The sequence below is a fragment of the Impatiens glandulifera genome, chromosome 9 (assembly GCF_907164915.1).
Source record: "Impatiens glandulifera chromosome 9, dImpGla2.1, whole genome shotgun sequence".
Classification (NCBI taxonomy): domain Eukaryota; kingdom Viridiplantae; phylum Streptophyta; class Magnoliopsida; order Ericales; family Balsaminaceae; genus Impatiens; species Impatiens glandulifera.
The window spans coordinates 16,098,899-16,117,379 of NC_061870.1; positions in this window are offsets into that span (position 1 = coordinate 16,098,899).

Below are 18,481 nucleotides of genomic sequence, written 5' to 3' on the forward strand. Positions count from 1 at the left end.
GTCACCTAAAAAAATACAAAATCCAGTTGTTGAACGACGATCATCGGGACATCCTGCCCAGTCAGCATCAGAGTAGGCAGCAAGAGTGAATTGTGAATTTGGACGAAGAAAGATCCCATGACGAGGAGTATGACGAAGATATCGAAGAATACGTTTAACCGCTCCCCAATGAGAAGATGTGGGAGTTTGCATGAATTGACAAGCTCGATTGACAGCAAAGGCTAACTCAGGACGAGTTAGTGTAAGATATTGTAGAGCCCCTACTATACTACGATAGAGAAACGGATCAGATAAAGGATCACCATCATGTTTAGAAAGGGATGAGCCAGCAGAGACGGGAGTGTGTAATGGCTTTGCTTGAATCATATCAGCCCGAGTGAGAATATCGTCAATATACTTGGATTGAGAAAGAAATAAGCCATCTTTGGTACGAGTGGCTTCCATTCCAAGAAAGTAATGTAATTGACCTAAATCTTTAACAGGGAATAATTTATTTAATTGAAATATAATTTTTGTTAGAAACGATTTAGAGTTGCCTGTGAGAATAATATCGTCCACATATACTAAAAAGTATGCTGTTATTTGAGGTGCATGATACGTGAAGAGAGCCGTGTCAGATTTTGATTCTATGAAATCAAAAGATAGTAGAGCAGTCCGGAGAGTAGCATACCAGGCACGAGGAGACTGTTTAAGACCGTATATTGCTTTATGAAGTTTGCATATATGATTAGGAAAATCTGGATGGACAAAACCGGGTGGTTGTGCCATGTAAACTTCTTCTTGTAGAGACCCATGAAGAAATGCATTGCTAATATCAAGTTGATGAATGAACCATTTATAAGATATTGCCAAAGAAAGAATAACACGAATAGTAGTGGGTTTTGCCACAGGACTGAATGTCTCTTCATAATCAATACCTTGTTGTTGATGGAATCCTTTAGCCACGAGACGTGCTTTATGTCGATCAATAGACCCATCAACTTTATGCTTGAGTTTGAAAACCCATTTACATCCAACAATATTATGAGATTGTGTACGAGGAATAAGAGACCATGTTTTATTCTGAATAAGAGCATTATATTCATTTGTCATGGCAAGACGCCATTGCGGATCCTTATTAGCTTTGGTAAAACATGTAGGTGTAGTAGCGGAAGAAGTAGCAATGAGAGCTGATGAGGACATAGACCGTGCTTTATTGCGTGTGATCATATGATGAGTAGAAGATGTAGGTGCATTAACTGTTGTGATAACTGGTTGTGTTGAAGGAACAGTAATAGTAGTAGAAGAAGATGTTATAGTGTTTGGTGATGTTGTTGAGGTCGAAGAGGGTGATGATGAAGACGGTGAAGTGATATGAGATAATAGAGGTGGTATTGGTAAATTAAGTATAGTTGTTGGAAGAGATGTCTCGTTATCTTCTTGTGGTTTAGACAAGCACACAAGGTCCTTATTTTTGAAAGGAAAAGTGAGTTCGTCAAAAGTGACATGTCGAGAGATAAATATTCGTCCAGACGGAATGTGAAGACACTTATAACCTTTATGAGATGAGCTGTAACCAAGGAAACTGCATTCAGTAGTATGAAAATCGAGTTTGTGTTGATTGTACGGCCGTGTGAGTGGATAACAAGAACACCCAAATGTCTTCAAAAAACCATAATCAGGAGAAGAGTTAAATATAGTCTCGAATGGTGAACGTTGATGTAATGTCGGAGTAGGAAGACGATTGATAAGATATGTGGCTGTTTCAAAAGCTTCACTCCAATAATGTAGTGGCATAGATGCATGAGCCAATAAAGTGATACCAGTTTCCGTAATATGACGAATTTTTCGTTCAGCAATGCCATTTTGCTCACTAGTATGTGGGCAAGATAAACGATGTAAAATACCATGATTATCTGTTAATGATTTGAAATTTCTATATTCTCCTCCCCAATCAGTTTGCAATATTTTTATTTTACGACTAAATAAATTTTCAACAAGTCGAAGAAAGTTGATAAACGTATTCAAAACATCCAACTTTTTCTTTAGCGGATATATCCACGTGAATTTGCTAAAATCATCCACAAAATGTACGAAATAACGACAACCATTAGATGAAAATTCAGGAGCAGGTCCCCAAACATCTGAATGAATTAGGTCTAAAGGAGCCATAGATGTAGATTTTGAAGCTGAAAAAGGTAGTTTATGTGCTTTCCCATATTGACATGATCCACAAAAAGAAATAGTATTACTACCTGAAACTGGTAATTTAAAGTGTGATATAACTAAAGATGTAGTAGCGCTAGAAGGATGTCCAAGTCGTGAATGCCAAATTTGAGCCGGAGATCTAATACCAATAAATGATTGTTTATTAGAACATGTTGAAAACGAACTTTCAGTAGGTTCAACGCAATAAAGTCCGTCCTTGAGTAATCCCTTAAGAAGCACTATCTTCGTATCTCGGTCTTTAATAAGACAAATATTTGGGTGGAATTCAAAAAATACATTATTATCTGATGAAAATCTCGCGACACTCATCAAATTTTTAGTAATATTCGGAACGTGTAAGATATTACGTAAGTAGAGAGATTTTTGTTGATTTAAAATTTTAGTCGTACCAACATTATAAATATTCAGAGGCATACCGTTTCCGACTTTGATAGTTTGAGTACCTGTATAAGGAGCATGTACATGTAGATTATTAAGATCGGAAGTAATATGGTCGGTAGCACCTGAATCTGGACACCAAGTGGGATCTACAATAGTAGACGATGTAACTAACATTGTCGTAGGATTTGTAGAAGGATTAAAACGAGGGCACTCGAGAGCACTATGTCCTTGTACATTACATATTTGACAAGATGGATTATAAAAACAACTTTCGGAGCGATGACCAATTTTATGACAAAAATTACATTGCGGACGATTATTGTCTCGGTTCTGTCTTTGATTCTTTCCACCTCCATGCCTATAAATATAAGCAACATTCGCCGAAACGTTTGAGCGCGAAATATTTTCATAATGGAATTTTCTTTTCTTGAATATGAGTCGTTGTTCATAATTTAGAAGTATGTCTGTCATCTCATTAAACAATAGATCTTGTCCGGAAGTTAGAGCACATATCATCGGCTCGAACTCGTCTCCAAGCCCGTTGAGTAGAGTTAGTTGCAGATCTTCATCAGAAACATATTGTCCGGCAGCAATAAGTGCATCTGATAGGTTTTTGATGTGTTGAATGAAGTTAAGAAGAGAATCACTACCTTTGTGTGCGTTTAGGAGTTGACTCCGTAACTCAAATAGTCGGCTCTTTGATTGAGAAACATAGATTTTCTCTAAGGTTTTCCAAAGTTCTTGTGCCGAAGATGATTTTGAGACTTGTTGACGAATCTCGTCGGTCAATGTTGAAAAGAGCCATGCAAGTACCCTTTGATCTTGGATACGCCATTGTTTAAACTTTGGATTCTTGATTTGAATTGCATTATTTTGACCATCTGTTTCTTGAAGAAATTTGGGAGGAGTTTCAAGATTTCCTTCTACTATATCCATAAAATCATAACCTATCATGATTGGAGTAACTTGTGATTTCCAATAGATATAATTATATTTATCAAGCTTTACGCTTCCAGATATTATTGGTAGAACTGAGGAGTGGTATTGTTCTTCCATTGAAATCGTTTTCGGGAGTTTTCCCTTATACGCTCTGATACCAAGTTAAATTTCTTGAATTGATAAAATAAACAAGAACTATTTGATTGAGTTCTTGAAGAGAAAGATTGAAATAATATTATTGATTGAATGAATAATCTTTATAATAATTTATCTATTTATAATAGTAATAGAGAAATAACTAAATTGAGAAAATATAGGATTTGGTTATTATATTTAGCCTAATTAATAGGAGATAAAATATAGGATTTGGTTATTATATTTAGCCTAATTAATAGGAGATAAATAAATAATTTCTCTTATTTATTTAATACTTTATCATTAAACATAAAATGTGAACACCTTAACCGCTATACCACTTGAGATTGTTGAAATAATTTTATAATTTTGTGTGCGTATATATATTTTGTAGTTAATATTTATTACCACTTAGTTAATTAGTCGACATCTTGTGACTCACACTTTTTTATATGCATTTTTATTATATTTTCACACGCCTCTCATCCCTCGATAAAATGACCACCGATTTCAATCACATTTTCAAATGCCTGTTATTCCTCAAAAAAACCAACCACCAATCTCAATCACAATTTTACATGTCTCTTATCATTTAGCAAACCAACCACCAATCTCAATCGACCTCTAATCTTGTGACCTCATGATCCTTTGTTACCCACCTCTTATCCTTTGGAAAACTACATCCCAATCACACTTTCACACGTCTTTTATGCATAAGAAAATAAACCACCAATCTCAATCGACATTTAACGTCGTGACGTAACACTTTGGTCAATCAAATATTTGATTCATATTTTTAACCACTCTCATTTGTTACCGACCTATTATCCCTCGGAAAACCACACTCTAATCACACTTGATTAAAGTATTGAAATTGTTTTGTTAGGTTGTAAGTTCGAAACATACATATAACATGTTTAATTTATTTTTAACCGTTTCAAGTTTATGATTTGGTCAACCCACGATCCGACCCAAATATCCATTTACTCTTACACATATATTCAAATTAACCACATCTCTCGACACAAAAAAATCAATCAAATTCAAATTAAACCTATTATATATATATATATTAGTTAGTTACAAAGTTGAACTTAATGGTTATGAATGTCGCACGTTCATCAAATTTGATGTTGAATTTAAAATAGAAAGTCTTATTAACTTAATGGTTAAAGGGTTGTACTTGTTTTGTTAGGTTGCAAGTTCGAAACATACATATAACATTTTTAATTTTAGTTTAACCGTTTTAAGTTTATGGGTGAGACAACCCACGATTCGACCAAATTATTCATTTACTCTTATATATATATATATATATCTAAATTAACCAAAACTTTAGACCCGATAAACCAAATAAATTCAAATTAAACATTATTATATATAAATAGTTATACAATATAATTTTGTTTAGTTTTGAATAAAATGAAGACGATGTTATCTAATTTTGTATAAATGGAAACGGATGATCCTTCATTATTGATGTTGTAACCAATATACTATATTTTATTTTATCAAGCACTCTAATTAATTATTTTCAAGTAGTATAATCGGGAAGCTTTTGGGGAAATGTAATATTTGTCTTTTTTTACATAAATTTCTAGTAATACATGTATCATGTTGAGATTTTGTTTTTTTTATTAGTAACTTAGAAGACTGCACTTAGATAATAAATAATTATGAACATCTCTGCACCATATTTTATTTTTTATTTCATGACAAACAATAAACGTAACACTGTTATCTAGTTAAAATTTCTATTTATAATGGCCTATTCATTCAGCAGGTTCAAGAGCTGCAAAGACTAATTATTATTTTTTATGAGAAGTTTTAATTTTTGTCTTTTTTTACGAAATGGGCTCGGATAATCTTTTAATAATGATTTTCAAGGTGACTAAGATTATGAGAATGTATTCATGTTTTTTTGAAAAGTTTTATTTTTGTTATTTTATAAAAGGGTTTGAAATCACTTTTAGATTCGGGATAAGCTTTACGTACCTTTAAACGATTTTAAGATGAGAACATAATTAATAGTTGGACAACACAATCTAGCTAGTCTTACTATATATGTATCTATTTTTTTTATATTAGAAGTCTCATTTTTTTAAATCATATGGGCAACAATTTTAACCAAGAATTCATGTTAGATTAAATATTTTGTTTACAACTGTTTTGGATTATGTAATTAAATATTAAGATATCCAACTAATGTTATTAAACCAGAAACAATTGATAATTGTATTCCTAGGAAGTTTCCTGGTCTGTAGCTTATCACGTATGGTAATATGGGGATCACAAGTTGGCTCGAGATTTGATGCATTTTTACTTTTGTTTACGTGCTAGACATCTTTTTTTTTTTAAAATGAAACATTATTTAAAAAATTTTTTACACTACCTGACTGCCTTTTAAAACTAAATATATAAAAATAATTAATTTACTTCAAATTTTAATAATTAGGGGATTCAATACAATTTGATTAAAGCTCAGTATAAATTAATCAAACATAATTAATTTAAAAGATTCTTTATTTGAAAACAGAGTCGCCAAATAATTTTAGAAAAATCAATAAAATGATACGTGTATACAGGTACTTTATACTAGAGTTTCCATAAAGAATTTATTTTGTGGTTATGCTCGGGAAAAGGTTTTCGCGCTATGTCCTCCACGTCCGTCAAATGACGTTTTATTTTTAGTTTTATAAAATTCTAGCTATCAAAAGATTTATTTATAACATTCATTTCCTTTAATTAGTAGTCTGGGGATCCTAAACAAGAATATGTTTGAATTACGTAAATAATTGTATAAAATTATTTAGAAAGGCGTACATGCAATTGCGTGATATAAGATTGAGTAAAAACCCTGAAAAATATCAGAAAAGTATTAGAATTTAAAAATATATTCCAAACGGAGCCTTAGCCAAAATATTTGTTTGAGAAATATCCCAAAAATATTTAAAAATCATTTTCTAACCTTTCGGGATTATTTGAAATTGGATTGGGGGTTCCAAAATTACAAAAATAATTTTGGGTTTTTTAAACGTGGAACTAAACAGGCCTTAGTACCGGAGTTCTAGGGCTTGGTCCGTTTTTACCGATTTGGGCTCGGTCTAGACCGAGGGTGGTCTGGATTAGAGCTTGGGACACTCGGTCAAGGGAATAGAGGGGTTCGACCCTCGATTCAGGAGGCTCGGTCTTGAACTCAGGTTGTTCAGTCCTAGGTCTGGGAGGCTCAATCCATATCTAGTTTCCTCAGTCATGGACTTGGGAGTCTCGGTCCCAAGCCAGAACTCTCGGTCCTAGGTTAGAATCCTAAGTCGTGGACCTCGATCTTAGATCAATTTTCTCGGTCCTTGATCTCGGTCAGGACCGGAAGTTCTCGGTCTCAATCCTACATGACTCGATCGTCGGGGACCGAGTGTTCTTCATTTAGTATGAAGAATTGTACATTTGTATCTTTTGATACAGATCATGAAAACACGATCTGTAAGTTGCAAACAACTCATATGAATGTAGAGATCATAATCCCTAACCCTAAACACGATCAATCGAACTTTATAACATTTGATTTTTCAAAATGGTTTCTTGGACAAAATTTGAGAACTTTTGATTTAGGCCATCTCATGGCCTAACTCTTGTTCCAACAACTTTGAAATGATGTTTATAGTCGAACACAACCAAAACAAGAACATTAATCAAGCTATGTAACAATTTCTAAAACTAAAATTCAAACTTTATTTTTTTATTTATTTTAAGTTGGATCAAACTTGATCGGGATGTTGATTTTATGATATAAAAATTATTCTAACATGTTTACAAACATTTTAGGCAACTATTTGAATAAAAAAATAAAGCTTAAAGCTCAAGAGCACAAAATTCAAAATTTCCATTTTTCCAAATCAAATTTGGGTTTTTTCGATTAAGGTTGAATTGATGAAATCTCTTTCGACAAAAAGCTTAAAAATCATCTAGGGAATGATTTTAAACAATTAAAACACAAAGTTGAACCCTAAATAAGATCATCCTGGTCAAACTTGGAAAAATTAAATTTCAAAATCATAACTTGAATTACAGTATGTCTGGAAGCTTACAATTGATTGGAGAACACTCCAATGATGTGTAGGAAGCTTTCTCAAACCCTGAATCAAAGCCTAGATCGCCGGAAAAATTCTTCAAAAAATTAGTCGTCAAAATTTTTGGTAGATCTTCAATCAAGCTATGATATTGGGATTTTGTGATGGATTGGAAGCTTTAACACCTAAGGAGAATTTATACTCAACTAGGTCGGTTATCATAGAAGAATTCTACTTCAATTTCTCTTCTGAAATCCTATCCTTTAAATTCTTTTTTTGTCTTCGGCACCCTAGCTAGGGTATAGGTTTTGAGTATTGATCCTAGGGGAATTGAAGGCGATGTAGAGACGTGCATGGTTGTGAAAGAATGAAGGGATAAGGTTGAGTAATAGTAGAGATATACCTTTTGGAAGATCACTAGTGTCGAGCGCTGGCCTCTAGAGTTTGCGAAGGAGACGAACAAAACGACATTGTTTTGTTTAAATAAAGGTGTCGTTGGCGTTCCGTCCATCGCCTGACGTTCTATCTGGCGTTTGGGCTAACGGGGTTAGCGATCCCATTAGTCGATCCCGTGTGGACCCCCCGTTACAACCGGATGCGTGACGTGTTCCTAGGTGTTGGATGAAAATCCAGCGCTAATCCGATGACCCTGAATCCTACTAAAAAATTTAAATATAATTTTTGGTACACAAAATTATCAATTTACATTTTCAATAAAAGGGTTATTTAAAATTGAATTTTTAATCATTTCTTGCATTTTTCTTCACCAAATTAATACACAAAATTTTTGAAAACATAATAAAAATTGTGTTAATTTATTTTATTTTTGGGTATTTTTGAGTATTTTGGGGTATTTATTTAATTATTTTAAGCCATAAACTATACATAATTTATGTTTAAAATGATAATTAAATAATTTTAACCCTTTTTGGGTTTAATTTGGGTAAAATAAATACAATATTTTAACCTCAAATTATTTTTGGATTTTTATTTAATTTTTTTAATTAGAGTTTAATTATCACAATAATTAACCCTAATTTGATTTTTAATATCTTTTTGGGTTATTTTGAATTTAAAAATTCAAAATATTATTTTAATATTAATAATATTATCATAAATTGGAATATGCGGAAATTAGTTTGTTATTACCAAAATTATCTTTAAAGATTAAAGAAAACTTAGTCTTTAGTGTTTGAAAGTAAAAAATAAAATATAGTAAAACCTCGATAAATTAATACCCTTAAGACCGAGAAAATTTATTAATTAATCAAAATATTAATTAATAGATAAATTAATAATTTATTAATTAATCGATAAATTAATAATTTATTAATTAATCGATAAATTAATAATTTATTAATTTATTGAGATATTCATGAATTTTAGTAAATTAAATAAATTCCTGAATGTAAGTTAATTATAGATGCTTGAATTTAAATAAATTATAGATACATGAATTTAAATAAACTAAATATATTTATGAATAATAATAAACCTGTTTCATTCATAAATTTAAACAAAGTTCATGAATATAAATAATAATTAAATAAACAAATTCATATACGTGTACATAGTTGTAGTACTGTATACTATATATAATAATGTATAAGTAGAAACTAAAAAATATAGCAATATCCACCAATGTTGTATACAGTAATATTATGGCGTCTCATCTCAAAGGTGTTAAAAAATCAACCATGATAGTACATCTTAGAATAAATTATATTAGAGTCTTATTATAAAAGTACATCTTAGAATAAATATCTATAGTTTTGATGTAATATGGAATTATTAATTTATATATTATGTGAGACTTATATGCATTAATAAAAATATATTATCTTATAAATTTAGTGAATTATTATTTTATCTTAATGAACTCGAGTTGGGACTACAAAAATTTATTAATTAATCGAGGTTATTATTTATCGAGTGTTAATTTATCAAGGTTTTACTATAACATTTGATATGTATATAATATTTTTAGTTACATTTCATATTTCTCATGTGTGTTAATTTAACCTTAAATTTGAGTTTAATGAAAGATTTAGAATATAAAGTTTTCTAAATCGACATGAAGGCATTTTAGCTCAGTTGGTTAGAGCGTCGTGCTAATAACGCGACGAGTCGAATTGACCACCTTAGCCATCGAATGGAGATTTGAGACTAATGTCATTCGAATAGAGTGTGTCTTGGCTTTCCAACTGTAGGTCACAATCCAAATTCAAAGCTATATAACTTTAGTTATAAATTTTACACTACGAGCATGTTTGGTTTGAACCCGTCTTGGTCACATGGTCTTGTACCGTTGATTTTTTGGGGTGAAGAGCTTCAACTCAATTTTGGATTAAAACGGATCTTGTAGAGGACTCTTTATGATTTTTAAATCATCCAAGATCATCTAAATCCATTTAGTATAGCGATCTAGATGAGTTTTTATTTTGGTGATCCTTATAGAATTTCTTCTGCGAACCAAAATGCCAAAGACATGCATTTGGGCATTTTTTCAAATAATCCATGTCTGGCGTCAGCATGACATCACCGTCCGTGTTTTGAATTCTTTTTAGGTAAGCGGTCAAACTCGTTGACTTCTGTTGACCCATCCTTGACTCGTCCGATTTAACTCAGTTTTTGACCTTTTTTCCCTTTTGAAAGCCTTCTGCACAAAATTGCAAACACCAATATTAAAATAAAAATTCATAATATTTTAATCGGTTGATCTGAACGTATCAAGTATCTTGAGTTCCGATTGTTTATGAAAAATGATATTTGGATGCACAAACAAGCCCTAAGTTGGTTGTTTGGTATATTTTATCCAACAACAATGAATTATATACATAATTAGAGCCTCAAATCATTTTGATCGAGTCATACGAAGATAAAACTTCATATACGTTTCTAGGGGGTATTGTTCATCTATATCTATCCCAATGAGCCGCTTATCGAATCGTTGCAATTGATGTTAGATTCCAAAGAGAAGGAAGAGATTTTGGAAAGTGGGTTTTTATGATCCAATAAAAAATCAAATTTATTTATATGTTTCTTCCATTCTTTATTTTCTTGAAAAGGGTGCTCAACCTACATGAATTGTTCAAAATATTTTAAAGAAGGCATACATTTTAAAGTAATTTTGTCCTAATCAAACACAAATTTCTTTGAATTAAGGGAAAATGGGATCATAAAGGGGTTATGGCATGTATAATTTTGTATAACTTTTCTATATTATACACAAAGTTCATGATTTTTAAAACCGGTCATTCTGAATGTATGAAAATATCTTAAGCTCAAGTATTTTTGGAATGGGTATTTGGACCGCTATTCAAGGGTCGTTTTAAGCCAATTCTGAGAAATGTTTCTAATTTTTGCTCTCCGGTCTAATAATCAAGTATGATCATCATACTAATTTTTGTTTCTCGAATGATGGACAATAAATCTACAATTAGTTGAGTAAGATGTCACACAAAATAATAGTCATTGAAACAAAAGTATTTAAACAAAGAGTGTTATTTAAAACATGATAATATTAACCTTTCTCCCGAGGCCACCACCTCTAGAATCATTAGATTATAAAAAACTTGAAGAAAGGACATAGTGATTTGTTGGAACCATGTAAAATTGTTAACACAAATAGATTAAGAAAGAAGCATATATCTCGAGGATATTAAATTATGATTGTTTTTTTTGTACAATTCATACATTGGTATATAACTTGACAAACAAACAAGTCACAACTAATAAGTTATGATCTTGTTTGTTAGATCCCTCAACAACTTCAAATTCAAATGCTATGCCTCCCCATAAAGTGAGGTTATTATCCTTTCCACTACAAGATAAAGATAAAATTCCAAAATTAAAACATTTAATAGAATTAAAGAAAAATAAAAAGGTCATATAACTTATAAATTTAGAAATGACCAACCTAATTAAATGCTTAAAGTACTTTTCACAACCATGTCATATCCAGTTTTGTTAGAAATTTTGGATCCCAAACTAATAAGATGAGCTATAACAATTATACCATAAAAGAGAAAAATGTAAGTTAAAAAAATGAATGTGAGACAATAGTTAATCACAACACAACATGTTAGTTTTTAACAATTGTCACTCCTATAGAAAACCTCCTTATAATTAGAGAAATCAAACTTATATCTTGGTATATTAGGAATATCATAAATGGAGGGTTATCTCGTAGCTAACCAAATTCTTAAAAGGGTTTGTGATATATTTGTATTGGACATTTGATTGAACAATCCGAAAATTTTGAAACATGCACATGTTTCCTTCAATAAGTTTTGATGTTTTGAAATAAATTATCGGTATATGCTAATGTGAATAATCATACCCTATAAATTTCAAGTTAGTTTGTAGTAATAAGATACACCTTATAATAACATATATTAACTTATAATAAAATATTAAACACACTTACATCTTTATCAAATAATAGGAAATCAACACTTAATAGTTCACTTTTTTTTTTAATATTTCACTACAAAAAAAATTGTTCATTTGTAACAAGTGCCCCGCAATTATCTTAGCATTAAAAACTGTCATTAGCAATTGTCTTATCATTAGTTCAAAACTTTTTAGCTACATTTGCAAGTACCACTAAACATTTCAAATACCTGGTTGTAAATTTGCATCGGTGTTTACACTAACTATTTTAATATAATTTCTACTAAATCCAGATATCCAACAGAAAATCCCTTTTTATGAAATCGTAACTAATCATGGTTAATATATATTGTCATAGAATTTGCAATATATGTTTTATAAATAAATTTAATGTTTTGCAATAGAAATTTCAACAAGATGAATCTATTTAACAATAAAACTATATTCAACATAAACTACAATAACGTATAAAATTATGAACCGCAATATGTTTCTCAATAGCCAATATAAAAAATATATGAAAATATAGCAATAAAAATTGCATCTTCCTGTTAAAAGTATATATTCAACAAATAATGCAATACCTATACTATTTATATGAAAACATACATTCAACAAAAATTGTATAAACTTATAAAATTATGTTACACAATACTCTTTGTAATAACATATTAAATTTCGTACTGCAATAATCTTCGCAATATATATAGATATATAATTTGCATAATCAATTACAAATATATCTGCAATTCGATTTGCATTAGTTCGTTTGAAATACTATTTATATTACCTAATTTATATTTTCGTATATTATAGCATTATCATTTGCATTATACTTATATAATTGATCTGCAATTTTCTTCGCATTATCACAGCTACAATTATATTATTGATAAAACTGCAACTATTACTGCAATTACCTTATTCACAACTTTGCGTTAATATTAACAATAACCTATACAACTTCATTTGCATTATTTGAAATGCACGATTTGTATAATTCTAAATAATATATTTTTAAATTTTGCATTTGCATAATTTTTACAACCTTCACCGCATTATTTTAAAAATAAATATTGTAATTAATTGAATTCAATTTGAAATGATTCATGTATCAATTCTTAGTAAACCAACATAATTCATTACAAATTTGCAAAATACATTTATAAATCAAATTCATCAACTTATGTTCCATAAATATGACCAAAATTATTAACAAAACATGCCAAATTTTATACAAAATGGCATTTCCAAATAGCCCTTAATTATGCTTCAATCCATCCATTTTCATTTCTACAAACCTGTATAAATTCAACAAAATGAACAATTAGATTTACTATCTAGTTTATATATTGAACAACATACAATTCTAATTTATTTTAACAGCTTTTGAAGTCCAAGACCCATCCCACCCATCATGGTGCATTCTCTAATAACATTTGACAACATTATACAACTCATATATTAGTCATAAAACTAAACCACTTGAAAACATAAACATGAATTTAAATCACTTTACAACATTAAAGAACTCATATATTGAACATAAAACTTAATTACTAGAAACTTACTAAATAAATTTTATAAATCACTAACCTATTAATTAGACAACATTAAAAAATTCATATATTTAACATAAAACTAAATAATTTGAAAAGTTACTAAGTAAATTTCATAAAACACTAACCTATTAATTAGACAACATTAAACATGAAACTAAATCACTTGACAATATTTAAAATCTCATAGAACATAAAACTAAATCCCTTGAAAACTTACTAAATAAATTTCTTAAAACACTAACCTATCATTCAATATTCTTAAATCTAGCTATTAATTATTCAAACCTATAATTTAACATACTTACAACTTTATTATTATAACTAACATTAATAAAATTATGATAATAGCACATGACTTGCATTTAAATATGAAGCATGTTACCAAATTAAAGATTGAATCACTAACCTTCTTCATTATTCGTCTTGAGTGGGAATATTTGGGATCGTTTGTTACCATGACTTAGTCCATAATTCTAGGAAAGTGTCAAATTTTTATTTAAAGACTGCCCTTGAGTTTGAAGAACAACTTTGTCCTGAACTAGTTCAACTTGAGTGTACTCTAACAATTTAATTCTCTCTTGCAGTTTTACATACTCTTCCTTACATCTCTCAACTTCTTCTTTTTGTAGTGCATTCTCTTTCTCTTTCTTAGAATTTAGAATTTGTAAAGCATTAACGGTTTCTTTAAGTGTATTTAACTCCAAAGAAAATTGTGTATTGGATCATACATTTTCAAATACCTATTTTTGACCCATATAGTATTCCAAATACACGCACGCTCCTGGAACTCCATGTTTCCTCCATCCACAACTCTATTTCAGATTTTTGTTCATTTAGATTCAAAGATTCCTAAGTTTATTGGAGTTGAATAAAAGAATGATGCATAAAAAAAAAATATAGTTAGTTGTGTATAAAAAATAAAGCTCAATATTTTAATGAACATAAAACATTAATATTACCACAACTTATGCTGCCCTATTTCCACTCCATGTACCATCTTTCTTTTTATGTGTCTTCTCAAATATTTTAAGAAGGGAAGGGTGTCTTCCAAGTTCCTTTGTCTATTATAAATTTAGGTGTTAGTAATATAAAATTTAATCAATTAAATACAACTCAAATAAATAAATTACTTAATTATCAATCTTCTTTGATGTTTTATAGTCGAGATTTAACCCCCCACAATATGTAGCACCACCGCTTTTTGAGTATTTCTTTCAATTTCCTTTGGCCTTGGTGCACTTTTCATAATACTCTGGCTCATCAATTTAGTTTTCATTTCGTTCCATTCTTGTAGGGTAACTTATTAGGGTTTTTTCAAAGAGGATATTTCCTTAGTCACAAAATTTCTTATCTTGGCACTACCCTTCTTCTTGAAAAATTTATTCACATTTCCCTCCTTAATGAGATCCCACTCAAATGTCTCCAAAACAGTTATATAAATTATTAAAGTCTTAGAATAATCAATTGATAATGAATATCAATTAGAATAATACAACAAAACATACCGTGAATTTTTCTCACCAAGCGTTCTTAATGTCTTCGAGAACTTGATTCCAGTTCAAGTATGTCCCCTCTAATAACCCGTGATTATCCTATGTATGTCTTTAAAAGTATCCGGATAGAAGATGTAAAAACATACAATGATTAAAAATAAAGTCATTTTATATATCTAAAGTACAATTTATACGTAACTTAAATGAATAAACATACTTCTCTTCAATAATTTCTATGTAGGTCTTTGACGGTTTGGAAAGATCATTTAGGTCTACATCCTGACTTGAATCTTTTTCATCCTCATCTTCCGTTTCAATATTTGAGGATGGCTAAGTTGGGTATGTATTGTCAAGGATGAGGGCACGATTGACCACAATATCTATTTTGTCAGGTTGAATTCTTAAACCTTTAGAAGGGATAAGTTCAAGACTTTGCTGAACTAAAGTTGAAAGCGGTTTGGTTAGAGTAGAATTCTTATTTTGGTTGGATTTTTGGTCTTTGGGTTTAGGAGATGAAGTAAGTAGTGCTTGTTTGGGGGGGTACTAGTCGTTTGGGGGTATGGGTTGTTTGGGGGGTGAGTATGAGTTTTTTGGGGGGTGCGGGTTGTTTGGGGGGTACGAGTTGTTTGGGGAATACTTTTTTTAAGGAGACATTTTTTGGGTGTAGTTGGGGATGGTTGTTTGGGGTTGTTCGTCTTGAAGAGGGTTGTTTTTCTTTTGGGGATATTACCATTTTGGTACGTTTAGAAGATGAAAGTTTCGTCTTTGGAACCTCTTTATCCTTTTTTTGTTCTTCTATCAGCAATTTCATATTCACGTACATTCTACAACCAGTAACAGACTTTGTAAAGACATAAATAACTATATTAACCAACAATAGTAAAAAAAATGAGTATTAGTAAGGGCAAAATTCGTTACTAAAAGTATCTACAACCGTTAATGATGACCTTCTATAACGGTATTTATCGCTGTTATCATTCGTTATAGAAACGAGCATTACTTATAATAGAATAGCATCAATAACGACTTTTTAAAGTGGTTATTAATATATATAGTAACGGCTATACAACTGTTACTGATATTAACATTAGTAAGGGTTATACCAAAGGTAATACCGTTATTGATAAAAATATTAGTAACGGTTTTCTTATTCTTAATGTCGTTATTGATACTCTTATTAGTAACGTTTTCTCATTCTTAATACCGTTACTAATATGAGTATTAGTAAATATTCTTTTATAATTAATGTCGTTATTGATACTCTTATTAGTAATAGTTTTCTCATTCTCAATACCGTTACTAAAAAATATAATCATTTTTTTTAATATTCAATATTTGTACCTATAAACAATAATAAATATTCATTTTACCAAAAATATTAATATAACCCAAAAACCAAATCATCAATCCACAATCCATAATCCAAAAACCAAAATCCTAAATCCTAATCCAGAAACCATAAACTATAAACCAGAATCCAAAAACCACATAATCCAAAAAACACATCAATCATCTCAAGTAGGAGGGGGACGTGGAGAGCGAGAGTTACCGAGATACATGGATAATATGAAGGCCATATGCTCCCTCATCTCGATCATCTCATTTCTCATTTGATCACGCTCTTGTATTGATCGTTGTCTCTCCCTTTGTTCTTTATCACGCTCCCTTAGTGCTTCATCACGCTCTATCTGTGACTGGTGTCCTCTTAGTGTCACGCTCCTCTCGCATTTTTATATCTCCTCTTGTAAAGCCTAGTTTGCGTTTCATTATGCGGAGTGCTAGAAGAACTCCCATGAGAATCTGCTCTAAAAAATGTAGGTGTGACACCTGACCCATACCCACGACTCGCACATATCCCTAAGACCTGAACGCGTACTCAATCAACAATAGTTCATTCCTACTCGGGTCTTCTTTTATAGCAGTTCGCAACGCAGTCTATAAACACAAATTTCATTTGATTACAGAAATAAATAAATTAAACTAATAAACAGTTAAAACACAACTTACCACTTTTTCTTGAATAATAGGGGGACCTCTAGAGTTGGATCTTGTAGAGTTGATTTCTTTGTATGAGTGAGGAGAAATAAGTTAGCAAATTTGGCGATGTTTTCGGTAGTCCTCTACTGTACAAATTTAATAATTGACGTTATAATAAAAACGAAAATAACATTAAAAACTTCATATTCAATGATAAAAATCACAATTTGCCTATCGACTTGAGAAAATGAGATTATGCCCGCATGATTCTTGTACACAACATGCAACCTATTACTCGAATTCACTTTACTTGATTTCTACAAATAAGAAAAGTTTTTTGTTTAATGTATTATTAATATAAGAGCTCTTAAAAAATATAAAAACTTACCCTGAATTTCAGAGTGAAAAAGCGACGATCAAGAAGATAATGACAATCACTAAGGGCGATCTCTGGAGGGGGATTGACCATAATCTCTAACTCGTCACCTTCACGAGCTCTAATGTACATGGTGTTCCATTGACATCTCCATCTATCCCATAATTGTTTTGCGTGATGTAGCCCTTGGTAGCGATAGGTTTAATGTCCTCCGCTACAGACTCGAGAGGATCCTGAAAAGTCAACAACTTAATATTAAATATAACTATAGATTGTGATTAATACATCAAAACTAATAACTTACCGTGATAGTCATCCATATGTGATCTAGTTGCGTGGAGCTCAGGTCCGTCAAATTCAAGGTTCTTTGAGGTAATGCATTGGAGTCTCGAATGACACTCTCAATATTCCTCGACCACGTTGTCTTATTCTCGCACATGGGCTTATCATCTATCGGGTTGAACTCTAGAGTCATCTTCTGCCCCCACCTGCAACCTACCAACTATTGTATTTTTGTTCTTACCCCGTCTCCTCCTTAAAAAGGATCCTAAAATTAAACACAAAATTATATAGGATCATAACAAAATACATAATCAAACACCCGGCACCTCCATCTTTCTCCTTAGACGGGGGTTGTGTCTCATCATCATCGAAGTTGGTGTTCGGTACACCATCAATGTTCAAGTCATCATCACTACCTATTATACAGTCCAAATCAAGGTTCCCGATAGAGTTAAGTAGTGCTAAAAGGTTCTCAGAATGCTCATCGGTCCTCTGCATGAGGTCTGCTAACTAGCTGCCAAAACCCTTACCTACTACTCTCCCTTTAGATGCAATGATCGCTTGCAATATAGAATGTAATGTTTATAAGAAAAATATACAAGTAAACCCTTAATAGAAACATTTCACCTTAAATAGAGTAACGGGGATTTATTGGTGTCAAAATTT